Genomic DNA, 12,500 nt, shown 5'->3' with positions numbered 1-12,500 from the left:
AGTTTCCATTGTGGCTGTCCTATCTCATTTATATCTCCTCGCTCATATTGGATTCTTCTCCTCCATCCTGGACGTCTTCTTCCCTCTCATAACCTCCTCCCGCCTCTTAAATTTTCCTCTCACACCCTTCATAACCTTGACCCACCCACTTAGCTCCTCACCCCACTTCCTTCCTCTCCTCCTCGACCCCCCTTTCATCCACGGCTTCCCCCACACTCCCCCACCTTCCTATTTCTCCGTTCCCCTTCAGCAACCACTCGCCGCCGTCTGTTTTCGGCAGGACGAATTTCCTGACCGCCCAGGAACAACTCTACCATTGCTGGATTACGAGTTCTGGTTTACGAGTTGTTTACTTTCTTCTTTGGTATTGCAATGTACATTTCCCAAAAATATTTACTTTCGTGGAGGAATTCATTTACCTGGCAGCATTTTATCGGTACAAAATTCCTTCCGTCGAATTATTTTGATAAATTTCCCCTCCCAAATTGTCAAACATATGGTATGAATATATCCGACGCTCTTATTTTCGTTTCGGGACGTGGCTACCCTATCATTTGCGTGCTTGACATGGAGGGGTTAATTGGTTTCCGTTTCCCTTGCCACCGGTATGCATTCAGTGATAACTCTTCCTCCTGGCTCCGATGAATTTTGTGTATTATTTACTATGCGTGCGGGGGGAAAACCTATTTGTGACTCTCCCGAGCTATATTTTCCCTCGCGGTGGATCACTGGGAAGCTTCACAGGATTAAGAGCCAATCCAGCGCGTGTCAAAGCCGAGTGATTTCGTAGTGTTTTCTGAAATTTCTTATTCACACCAGCTGATTTGCGAGTAGTTACTGTTGACAAAGTGTGGCACATTTGGCAAAATCCGAAGATAATTATTAGTTTCACAGTCCTTATTAGAAAAAAATGAAATATAAGAAGGATCAAGCTGCCTGTCCTAAACATTATTGGTTCCATTTCCGGTTAAAAAAAATGGGTTCGTTTGGCATTGATTTATGAAAATGATCTTCGTAACTGTCGCTGTAACTTGTGGATCGATATTATTATTTTCCGGAATGTTGTGTATACTCTTTGCTTCGCGAGGCCTTTCTACCCTTAGCCTTGTAGAATCCCGTCGTGGTTGAATCATTCTAGTCCTCAATTGTCGTGGACCGTGAGTCGTTGCTGTGTAATTCAGCCAGACTCATTATTGGCCCGCTGCAAGGTTATCTTATGGCCCAACCCCTACGCTCCGGAGTCGTAAGGAAAGGGACAGAGAGGAGGGAACTGTGTGTGCAGCCGCAGCAGCTGTGGAACATTCGACGCTGAGGGAACGTAGGGGCCTGAGAGAGGCGGGGAGATTATGGGGGTTGGGTTGGTGGAAGGGGTCCCAACGTCACCCCCTCCGACGCTTTCTCTCCTCCCCTCCCTCCGTCTTTTTTTATCCCTCCCCTCCGTTCCCCATTCCACCCCTCCTCCTTACATTCCCCCTCTTCTCGGGGCCCATTCCCCCTCCCCCTCGGTTCTAGACTCCGCCCCCCGGCACGTGGTCCCCCTCCTTCGAGCTCAGTCATTCGATTGGCGTCGGCCCTCGCCTCCCCTCCCTGCCCGCCCCTCTTTGTCGCCCTATCTCGGCTCCCCACCCCTTGACTCGGTGTTCCCACTGTGCCGCGTCGCCCTCTCAGTTCGCATCTTTGTGTCGGCGTAGGCGGTCGAGTCAGCCCGCACCGTATGATCTCGCTCTTTCCCGACAGGGTCCCGTGTACATCTTGCATGTCCACCCCTTTATGTATGAGTGTATCCCCCCACTAGTCTTGTCCTTAACGTCGCCATCGCCGTGTTCGACCTCACAGTCCCAGCCAACGATCGTCTCAGTCCGTTGTCGCTTTCCTCCCCCGTACTTTCCTTGGTGTATTTATCCGTCTTTTTCGGACGCTCTGTGGCGATATTATTCGGCGATCCGGCGTGTTTTGTGAATGTGCGGAGTTTCCGTTCGGCAGTTGTTGGCCGTCCCATACGCCTCCGTCGGTGGTGGTGGTGTCTGCCGTGGGGTTTCTAGGTGGAAGGACTGGAGGTCAACGGGGAAGGTTATCCCGTGCGAGAGGTGGTGCTCCTCCTCAACTTGCTGGCCCGGCCGGATGGCGGCAGCTGTCAGGTAAGGGAGGTTTTTTTACCGAGGCGGGAAGCGGGGTGACTGCCCACCCCGTCGCACCGGCAACTGCGTATATTCGAGAGCGTGTTGTGGTGGCGGGCTTCGTCTCCTTGGCCGGTGGGATGAGCGTGAGTCGGGACATATCCGAAATCCCGGCGTTTCGCGCTGGAGCGTCCGTTATCGGTGTGGACGTGCGTGCTCGTGCGCACTTAAATTCGCTCAATAGGTGCGATTCGGTAAAGATCACGTATTTATTAGCTTGATTAGGAGATCGCATTAAGGTTTGAATTTTCTTGCATCGCAACTTAACCACAATAAACGAGCCTTAGCCGATGGCACGTGCTTACGCAAGTACCAAATTTATTGCAACTGGTCACTTGTCAGGGAGTGGATAACTTTCTTGATCGAGATTCCGGGTACTCTGTCCCCACATTTTGGTTTTTAAGTCGCTTCCTCATCCCCGATTACGAACTCAGTTTTCCCTCTGCGGGGACTTGCGGGACGCATTTCGGCCAGCTTCTTCATTCAAATTGTTTCCATTCCGATCCGGCGGACTCTCGCGAATGTTTTGGTCGCGTGGGCGGTGGTCCCCTTTGGCCGTGGGCGGGCGGGCGGTTGCCCCGGCTACTTATCTGGTTGACATCCGCCGCCGGCTGGGGCGCCTAGCCTCTGCCTACGGTCACGCACCACACTCCCTCCCTGCCCCTCCGCGCCCATTTCCACTCACTCTCACTTCTCGCGGCGGGGCCCTCATCCTCCCCTCTTTGCTCCCTCTCCCTTCCTCGTCTCCCTCTTCTCGTTGTCCCATCCACTTTCCTCAAGGGTAAACTCGAAAAGTCTGTTCCCCCGCGTCGGTGCGGCCGTGGTTTGTGTGGGTCTCATTTTCTTCGCTGCAGCTTCTCGTTGCATCGTCCATCCGCGGCTCTGCAACCCGTTCGGTCAGATAAAGACCGTGACTTCTTCCTCGTGAGACCGTGCCGTCTTACTCACATGCTCGGGGAGGAGATGATGCCGGAACGACTGTTTAGTCTATCGAGGCCGGGTTTTTCCACTGGGTTATCGCTGCGCCCACGCAAACATTAAAAAGCTTGCTCAGAATTTAGCGTGATGAATTTTTTGAAGGTTGACACGATGAACTCTTAATCGCCGTCATTCTCAAACTATCTCAGCCGTCACGGGCATATATTTCGTATCTCAGCACCATATCGTATATACCGAAAACAGTAGAGCTAAGTACTTCAGCTTACGCTTCCGACTTGATAACATTGAGTGTTATGCATAAACGGATGATATTTATTGGAGAGGTTAAGCGCTAAGAATTAAGTTTCATCTCCGAAAGCATCACGAGTTTCCCATTCTTTAAGTTGTGGGATTTCGAGATGCATTATGTGGAGTTTTAAATGTGAGCTCCGTAGAGATAGAATGAATGCTTCCATCCGTGTGGGGAGCATGAAAGGGCTGTATTGTATATCGTCTTTCCCCTACGCAGAACCGTTACGCTCGTTTCCCGCGCTCTCGCCGGCGTCACTTTTATGAATCGAGGGCTTTCCCAGTCGGTTTTCCAATAACACACCCGTGTAGCCTTTTCGAGAAATTGAATCACTTCATGAAGAGGGGGGATAGTTTTTACATCCATGCCTGCGACTTTTGATGCGTAAGTTCATGTCACGCCGCAGATGAGTTCTAGAAAGCGCTTATTCCCCCGGCGTGAGGGGAAACCAACAGCTGATCTGGCGTCGGTTCGAGTTCCATTCTCCACTCGGTGTGAGCCTATTTACGATGACGCTTCTCAAAAATTGCCTTCTCGTTGAAAGTTAAGGAGTCACTGGCGCCCTGAAATATGTTGAGGCTTACTTTTCGTTTTATCTCATTTTCATGCCTATATTATCTGAGGGGCCATTGCATTGTTGCGTAAATCCTATCTCAAACTTGTTTCCCTACTATTATTCCGCGAATTATTTTTGGGCTGTAGAATTATTTCTTTTACAGGAGACTTCAAATTACTTTCTTGCGGCATCCTTAACGTTGATTCTGTGTTGAGAAGGCCTAGTATCTTGTCTGATGTGTTTCCAATCTCACCAGTAGATTTTAGGCCCGTGATGTCCTCGCCTCCCTATAGGTGCGCACGTTCAGGGCATTTTCGTAAGTAGTCGGCGCGCGAATGCCGCAGCGAATAGAGGACGTTTTCAATTACACGAAACCTGACCTTGAACACGATCGAGCGGTTCCCAGATGACTGCTTAAACGAAGAGCCTCCCGAGTTGCCTTCGGAGCGTTTGGGATTGGCGGCGAGTCTTTCGGATTTGTTTTTTCGAGAAAACTGATAGTCGTGCGCGTATGAAAATGTGTGAGTACTCTGCTTAATAAATGCCTATGACTAGAGGTATAAGTACGCGTGCCGCGTTGAAAACGTGAAATTTAGTCTTAATCTGAATCCCGTCTGATGTTTCGGGATAATGAATAGGGTGTTTGATTGGGTTGCAATTAAGCGTCGAAGTACTTGGGTGAAGAATCGTTGAAACTTGACGTAGTGGCGGAATTATTTCCGTCGCATAAGAACGAAGCGGTGTCGCTCTGCCTGCTTGCTGTGCTTGACATCCGGTCGTGGAAATATTGAAGAGATGCCAAGACTTCTTCCCTCCTTCATATCGTGTGCCTCGTGTAGCCCTTTCCCTCGGTAACATTGACCTTTTCCCGGTTTTTTTTTGACATTATTGGCGCAGTATTCTCGGAATTCCACTTGTAAATGCTCTTTGTCGTGCATGTTCTCTGTAAACATCCGGTTCTTACGCGCGGGTACCGCTGCTCTCCGGGGCGAAGTGCCGGACGTTTTGAGTTTGCTTGCCTGGCGGCATAAGTCGCTCCCGAAAATACTTACTTTGTAAACGTTTTCGTATTCAAAGTTTCGATTCTCATTTGGAGTGTCCCTTGGGATATTCATCTGCTCGTAAAATATCAGACCAACAGGCAAAAGTGTTCATTTGTCATGACGATCACATCAAGAGCTCGCTGCAGATGATTTTAAAGGTTAGTCTGAGACTCGGCGGAACTATTGGCATCAGTCAATTTAGTTTCAATGGAAAAGATAAATCTCTGAATTTAGTCTTTTAAGTTTTTCAGTAATCCATTGATGAAGTTACCAGTGATACAAAATAATCTGGTAGTATTCGGGGATATGTTTGACGGGAAAATATTATTTTGGCTATACGTGTGATATGTCAAGGAATTAGAGTTAGAAGCGACACTTTATCCCCATGTGGTTGGGTAACGTGATTGCCCGGCTATTCTATTAAATATTAAGCATCAATTACTGTTCATGTATTGGCTTGCTAACATTTCATTAGCGTAATTTTTCAATTTTTTCGGGATTTGGTCGTGAACGCACGAGTTCCCGGGCGATGCATGTGGAATGCGGTTAAAATAGGGAACCACCTTTCACGAGTGTCGTGATTTTACGTGTAATTACTGTCGTCCCTCCCGGAGTTTCGTTCAACTCCCGCGAGGAGTCGGAGGGGCTCTATCAAAAGCAGTGCGCCTCCTTTATCGAGAAAAATCTAGTGTGGATAATGGGGGGGGGGAGATGGCTAAATTCGGTTCGCCTCTCAGGAATGAATTCCCGAAGTTGGAATTAGATAATGTATCGATCAAGTGAACGCTTTTGAGGGTCGACGCGTATTTGTCTGCGATGACGGTTGGGCTCTGCCACCCGCTCGCCTCCGCCACAGCCGCAGAAAGCCGCGGCCCCTCCCCGAATACCTCTCCCAACCCGCGCTCTCCCCCGCGCCGCTTCCCTCTTGCCAGCTGATTTCATAATTGAGTTTTGCGAATCTTTCACTCGCTCGCCCTCCCCAGTCCCGGGCTACTGCGAACCCCGCCCTCGCGCCAGCCGAGAAATCCTCGTGCCGGTGAAGTCGTGTGGTTTTTCGCCCTTCGCCGTACAAGGGCCTCGAGGTGGCATCCCCGGACGTCCCCGGCTGTGCGCTATTATCGGCAAAGTAAGTTATCAGAAGGTTCGATGCAGCTGAAGTTAATTTCGGTCCCTTGCCAGAGTGAATAAATTAAGTTTCTCTGGGAATCAGGAATCGCGGGGATGTTTTATAGCTCGTAGTTCGTTACTCTTCGGTGCGGAAAAGGAGGTAAATAACCGCCTCCGTCGCATCCCTCGATATCCCGGCGGACGGCGCGCGCGCGCTGAGTAATTTTCCGTGCCTTCTTTATTGTTTTAAAGGGAAGCAGCGTAGAGGCGTTCGGCATTTCGTCGTGCCCTTAGACCGCTGCTTGTCGCGGAAGTTTCTGGTCCTCATTCTGTTGTTTGCGCGCACGTAGCGATGGTTACATTTGCTAAGTTCGTTGGCCTCTTTTTAAACATTTTCCCTAGTCAACTTTCCCTCGCCGACAACTATGCTCTATCACGACTCGTCTAAATCACTGTCTTTCCTCATGACTCAATACCAAACCAGGAAGGATTTCGCATCGTTCTACGTATAATGCATTACCCTCAATCTGTCGGGCTCTTGTGGATATGACCGTCTCAGAGCGGCGCTTTTATCTGATACGAAGTGCAGGCCGAGCCTTTGCAAATCCAAACTGAATATGCTGTCCACTTGAAAACGTGAAGGAAACGCTCGGGAGGTGGTTCGGTTGTCACGCACACGTCACCCTCGGTTGTTTTATTTTAAGATTTTTTCCGCTTGCTAATGGTGAATTTCCAATGCTTGGCTTTCTGTTTCTTTGTATACGTGTTAAATAGAATGCTCAAGCGTTGCTCCGATGGAGTTTATTGTTTTGCATGTGTGGAGAGTTACGCGTTCGGAAATCAGTTAAATTTTTGCCTATGCTGAGTAAGACCTATAATCGTGTTAAGTGTCTCTCCGCTGGTGTTTGCCATGTCCAATATAGTTTTGCTGGTGTAGTGTGGGCGGACTTGACACGGGGTAGTCTAGCCATATGGCCATGGATGTCGATTGCTTGCAAGCGGTAGTAGGTTTTTTTATTCACTGGCAATATTACGGTGGCTATAGTGCTCTTAACCTCGTAGTTACAATGCATGAATTTTTCTTTGCCAAGTTTTTGCTCGTAAGTAATTGTGCGATGTGTTAAAACACCTTTTTTCATCCCTAATTGCGTTGCTTGTATGCTGGTTAATGTCTTAATCTTCCCTTGAAATGCTGATATTTATGTCCCGAAAACAGCGCAGATCTTGTGTACACTTCCTGGGAAGGTAAGTTGTGCTAATGTGTATTCTTGTTTTCGGAGTGCTAGAAGTATTTTTGGTTGTCAAATTTTCCATGATCTAAAGTGCTCTTGGTACACTACATTCATTGTAAAATATAATTGCATGTCATTGACATTGCTATTGTAACCGTATTTTCTTAATTCTTCGTGTTTGTGTGCGATATCAAATAAAGTTAATGAAGCACTTGTACGTCGTACTTCATGTACTAGAGAAATCGTAGATAATATTCTTTCTCCATCAGCTTCTCGGTTAATTTTGTCTAATAATATATTTTATTGCATGGGGAATAATAAAATTCGTGATCAACACGTAGATTCACTGAAAAAAACTTTGGATAATTTTTTCTGTGTTTGTCCATATTTATCAGGTATTGTGATAATGGGCTGGTTGACACGGAGAGTTATGGACATAACTTAATAAATCACAGGAGCACGAAATATTTTTTTCCGTCTTAATTTAGAATTAGGGGCTATGCCATATTTACGTTCAGCTGATGGACGAATTATTTTAGATGGAATTTGCTATTTATATATATTTGCATACATTTTTGCATATAACTAATATCAATTTTTTAGGAATTGCAGGCACAGTGGTCCTCCGTATCCTTTGCTCAACTTCGCCTTTATCCCTTAGTCTGTATTACTCATTAGTTTAGTTTTTATCTGATATATCCCCTTTCAATGAAATACCATCTTGAGTTTTCGCGATAAAACCTCAACCTGACCATTCACGTTGAAGGATGAAAAAGTCACTCGAGGTGATCTGCTCATAGGATCATAGGAAATGGCGATTTCTCGTGGCCCATTTGAATAAATTACGAAACCTCTAATATGTTATTCAAAGTACAATAATTTATTAAAATTCCCAAGATGATTAAGTATGCTCGGTGTTCTGTACCGAGAACTGCATGATTTCTTTGGCAAAATTAAGACCAATGTATGTTCTTTTTATTAATGGTAACATATTTATTTATAGTGGTGATTGAATTTAGCAAATGGGATTTCAATCCTTGTACTTGTATAGTCTGAGTACTTTATTGAAATGCAAGCCATGGGTATTTTTTTATTTTTCCTTGTCAGTCAAGATGCTGATTCCTTAAGATTCTTTAATTGATGGAGATTTTTGTTCTTTTGTATCTGTATTATTAAGGTCGTCTTCGCGTTAATTTTTCCACTTTACGTAATGTTAGTGTTCAAGTAGATGTATGATAGATCTATGGTATGTATGGAAGTTGCTACCTAAAATGACTCATACGTAATATATTTTTTCATTTTATTACCTGTATATTAAATAGTAATCTGTATAGTTAAAGTAAATATGTTCAAGTCAATGTCCATAGTTCGTTCTGACTTTATTCATATTCCTTGTTAGTGTAAATGATCGTCGCAACATGTGTTCTATAATTCCGCCGACATCGTGAGGTATTGTTGTACGCACCGAAAATACTTAGTGTACCTATTACCACCCGCTTGTTACTTCTGCCTCTTGACTAAATGGTACGGCTCATCCTCTGCAAATGTCGATTCGATTTATCTCATAGTTTATTATTTCCGTACGCAGTGGGCAGATGTGGTAGCATGCCGTCATTTATTTCAATTTTTATAGTTTTATAGCCTTACATATTTCAAACCACGACGTCCTTTCATTTCGCGGGTCCTTCAACACCCCAGGCCACCACACTGCAGCTGTACTTCTCAGCGCCGGGACTCGGTAGTTGGGGAGGTGTGGAGGATGAGGACTCGGGGGGGTGGTGAAGGGGAAGGGAGGCAAGGAACCTGGCGGTATCGGCCGACTGGCCGGGGGGGGTTGCCTGGGAGGATGGAGAATGGAAAAGGGGGGGGTCATCACAACCAACGGGCCCACCTGGGCCTTCCCTTGAGCAGCCGTAGCCGCTGTCTCCCATAACCCCTCATCGCGTACTGGTTGTCACGTGTCTTGACCATGGCCTCTTCCTGTCGAGAGAGTGGACGAAGGACAAAGGAGTCCTACCTCTTGCCCTCATCCTCATTTCCTCGTTCTTTTACTTCATCATCCGTTACCCTTAGGCTTTCGCAAGGGCTGGTGTGTGGAATGTATTTCTCTCTCCATCCTTCCTTCCCTTCTTTCTCTCGAATTCTTTCTTTCTCCTTTCTCTCCTATTCTCCCCTCCCGCTCTCAACCTCCGTCCCCTCCAGCCACTCGAACCCCTTTCAACCTTAAAATCCCGTCTTCTACCCTCCTCCAACCATACCCCTCCTTCCCCCTCCGCCCCTGTTCCCTCCCCCCTCCGCCCCTTAGATCCTTGGCCCCCTCCGCCCCTTAGATCCTTGGCCCCCTCCGCCCCTTAGTTCCTTTGCACCCTCCACCCCTTAGTTCCTTTGCCCCCCTCAGTCCCTCTCCTCTTTTGCCCCCCTCCGCCCCTCTCCTCTTTTGCCCTCCTCCACCCCCTCTCCTCTTTTGCCCCCCTCCGCCCCTCTCCTCTTTTGCCCCCTTCCGCCCCTCTCCTCTTTTGCCCCCTTCCGCCCCTCTCCTCTTTTGCCCCCTTCCGCCCCTCTCCTCTTTTGCCCCCTCCGCCCCTACCCCCTTTGCCCCCTCCGCCCCTACCCCCTTTGCCCCCTCCGCCCCTACCCTCTTTGCCCCCTCCTTCCCGGCCCCCCATTTCCTCTCCCCTCATTTCACCCTGCAGCCCGTTTTCCTCCATCCCCCTTTTCCCTTTTAATCTCCCTCTCCCCCCGTTATATGGCCAATTTTTTGACGTGCGGACATTAATATGTTTCTTCTTCATAGAAATGCGTGATTTTAATTCAAACTGCACTTCGTTATCCATGGAGCATTTTTTGCCAGTATATTCCGCATGGGCTCTCGTTTAATTCTTTTTCACTTAATTAAGTAAATATTTAAGCGTTAACTGGAGGATAAAAATATTTCACGCCACATTTCTACGGGGATTAATAAATCCGAGCTAATTTCGTGTATTGCCTTCAAGAAATCCGCAGAGGAACAATATCATCCGTGTATAACGGGACATTTTTGAACATGATGTCACAACGATTGATTTAAATTTTCAAATAGTAAAAACATTTTCCCGCGAATGCGCCCCCTTTACCCCCTGTTCATAAAGAGTTCTCTATCCTGTCATCCCCGACATCCACTCTTAATTTGTAAAGTTAAGGTAATTGTATATCGTACTAAAGCGGGAAAGACTCTTAAGGACGTGATAGTAACCTTGCCTAATTCGGGGTTTGTACTGTATCAGGAATAATGAAAATAGACCTGGGCTCATTTACGCGCGTTTGGCATAATGTGGTGTAAAAGAATTTGAATTACTCCGTTGAAACTACGTGATAAATTATTAACGGTTCCGTTGGCTACTTTCAAGAGGTGAACCCTGAGGTAGCTTCCTGTAGGTAACGCAATGTATGTAATATTGATAATAAGCCACCATTTCTGTCGAATTGATTCCGAGGGACCCTAGGAATCATAACTAGTTATTCTGGCGCATCAGCAATTCTGAAGTAGTTAATTACCCAGAAGTGTTTATTAAAATATTTGTTCGTATCAAACCGTTCTGCTATTCTTAACAATATCCGCGGAGGGTTTTAACATTGGGAAATGAATAGAGACATCTCTCAGTAATCGATTATTATCTATTGTAATGTGACGCGTTGTAAATGAGCATTATTTAAAATCATTAATTAACCCTTAAAATGTTAAGTAAATACAGAATTTCTTATGAAGCGTTTTGTTTTATTGGCATCATGTGCCCGTGTAGGCCTACCATTCTCAATCATATTCCGCAGTAATCACGTTTAGGAATGCTAGTTCGTTTAATTTTCTGTTTGTACATTCATTGGTCGGTATATTATTCAGGCACAGTGTGGGGCACATCCTCGTCGCTTTACCTTCGTAGGAAGCGCCTCTCCTAGTAACACACAAACCCAGGGACCAACGTAATCGTCACGTTCCGCGAAAGAACTAGTGGCGGCTTCTGGAGCGTGACGTAATTTTTGGAGATGGCTGGAGCATTTAAGTGATGGGATTGAGGTGTGAAAAAAAGGTAAATAGAAGCTAGTGTGATGTAATAATAGAGCATCTCCCATTGCAGTTTCTCGTTCAGCCATTAGCGACAAGAAATGCGAGAAGCGTTTACGAATATTAATTTTTCTTGCGTGCTCAGCTCTCACTTTTTCATCAGTTTCCCCGCGCTCCGAATATTTACATTGATGCCCGAGTCCTCCTCAGCCGGTTCCGTTCCATCTCCTCCGTCCTCCCTTGCGGAAGGGGAACGACTACTTCTATCCGTACTCATCTCCATCGCCCCCCCCCCCTAACCCCCCATCTCTTGCCTTTGCCACCCGACCACTGGTGCGTCTTCCCAATGGTCCATATATCAACCTTCTCCTCCCCTCCGCGAAACCCTCCCCGTTATCCCTCGGCCGTCAGCGATGTAGCCCTCGTCCAATCCCGCTCATCCCTTCTCTTCTTTCCGCCCTTCTGCGCATAGTGGTCCTTAAGCTTTAAGCCGCATATCCTGTATGTATGTGTAAGCAGTGTGGGATATTAGGATCCTGGGGGCCTTCTCATGCTATTATCGTCCTACGGGTAATTGAGAATCGGCTCTCGGTACCTTTTTATGGCTTCCGAAATTGCGTTCGATTACGCGTGGTGGACGTAATTTTGCTAAATAAAATTTGGCCACCGACGTATCCGATTGAGATTCGTCCCCGAATTGGTGGGAAAATGTAAATTTCTTTTTGTTTCCTATATATATGCCCTTGTTAATGTTTTTGAGGGATAGTATAAATGCCATGCATAGGGTTTAGTCATTCTCTGTAATAAATTCCCTGTTCGAGTCGTCGAATCCCAACAACGCCGAACGACTATATCGGAGATGGGACTTTAAGGTGCATTTAATGTCAATCCAACTCGCGAGAATGTTTAAACTATTTAGACGTGACTGTTTCAAGCTTGGAACATTTTCCCAGCTGTGCATAATTAAGACCATCACGTACTTCCCATTTCTCATGAAAAACGCTAATGTGTAACTCCATGATTCTACAATTCTCCTTCCGAGCATTCATATTTCCGTCCAATATGTATACTGCTTTTTTCAAAAAATATATGCATCCATAATTCTTGCAAGAAACCCG

General features: G+C 46.5%; 1 protein-coding gene across 2 annotated transcripts in view; it reads left to right on the top strand.

Moving 5' to 3' along the window:
• The window catches only part of brat (brain tumor), a 121,696-nt gene that overhangs the window by 70,161 nt on the left and 39,035 nt on the right, over nt 1-12,500 (top strand). Inside the window, exon 1 of one of the 2 annotated variants that reach the window (XM_071596855.1) lies at nt 1,690-2,138. The exons of the other annotated variant lie outside the window; for it this stretch is intronic. The gene's annotated coding sequence lies outside the window, so the exon portion shown is untranslated. Of the gene's footprint in view, nt 1-1,689; nt 2,139-12,500 lie in introns of those variants that run through there. 2 annotated transcript variants of the gene reach the window in all.

This window comes from Hetaerina americana, unplaced genomic scaffold, assembly GCF_022747635.1.
Source record: "Hetaerina americana unplaced genomic scaffold, ioHetAmer1.1.p SCAF_8, whole genome shotgun sequence".
Classification (NCBI taxonomy): Eukaryota; Metazoa; Arthropoda; class Insecta; order Odonata; family Calopterygidae; genus Hetaerina; species Hetaerina americana.
Note: the sequence above shows the minus strand (reverse complement) of the source record. Positions and strands in the feature narration are given on the sequence as shown.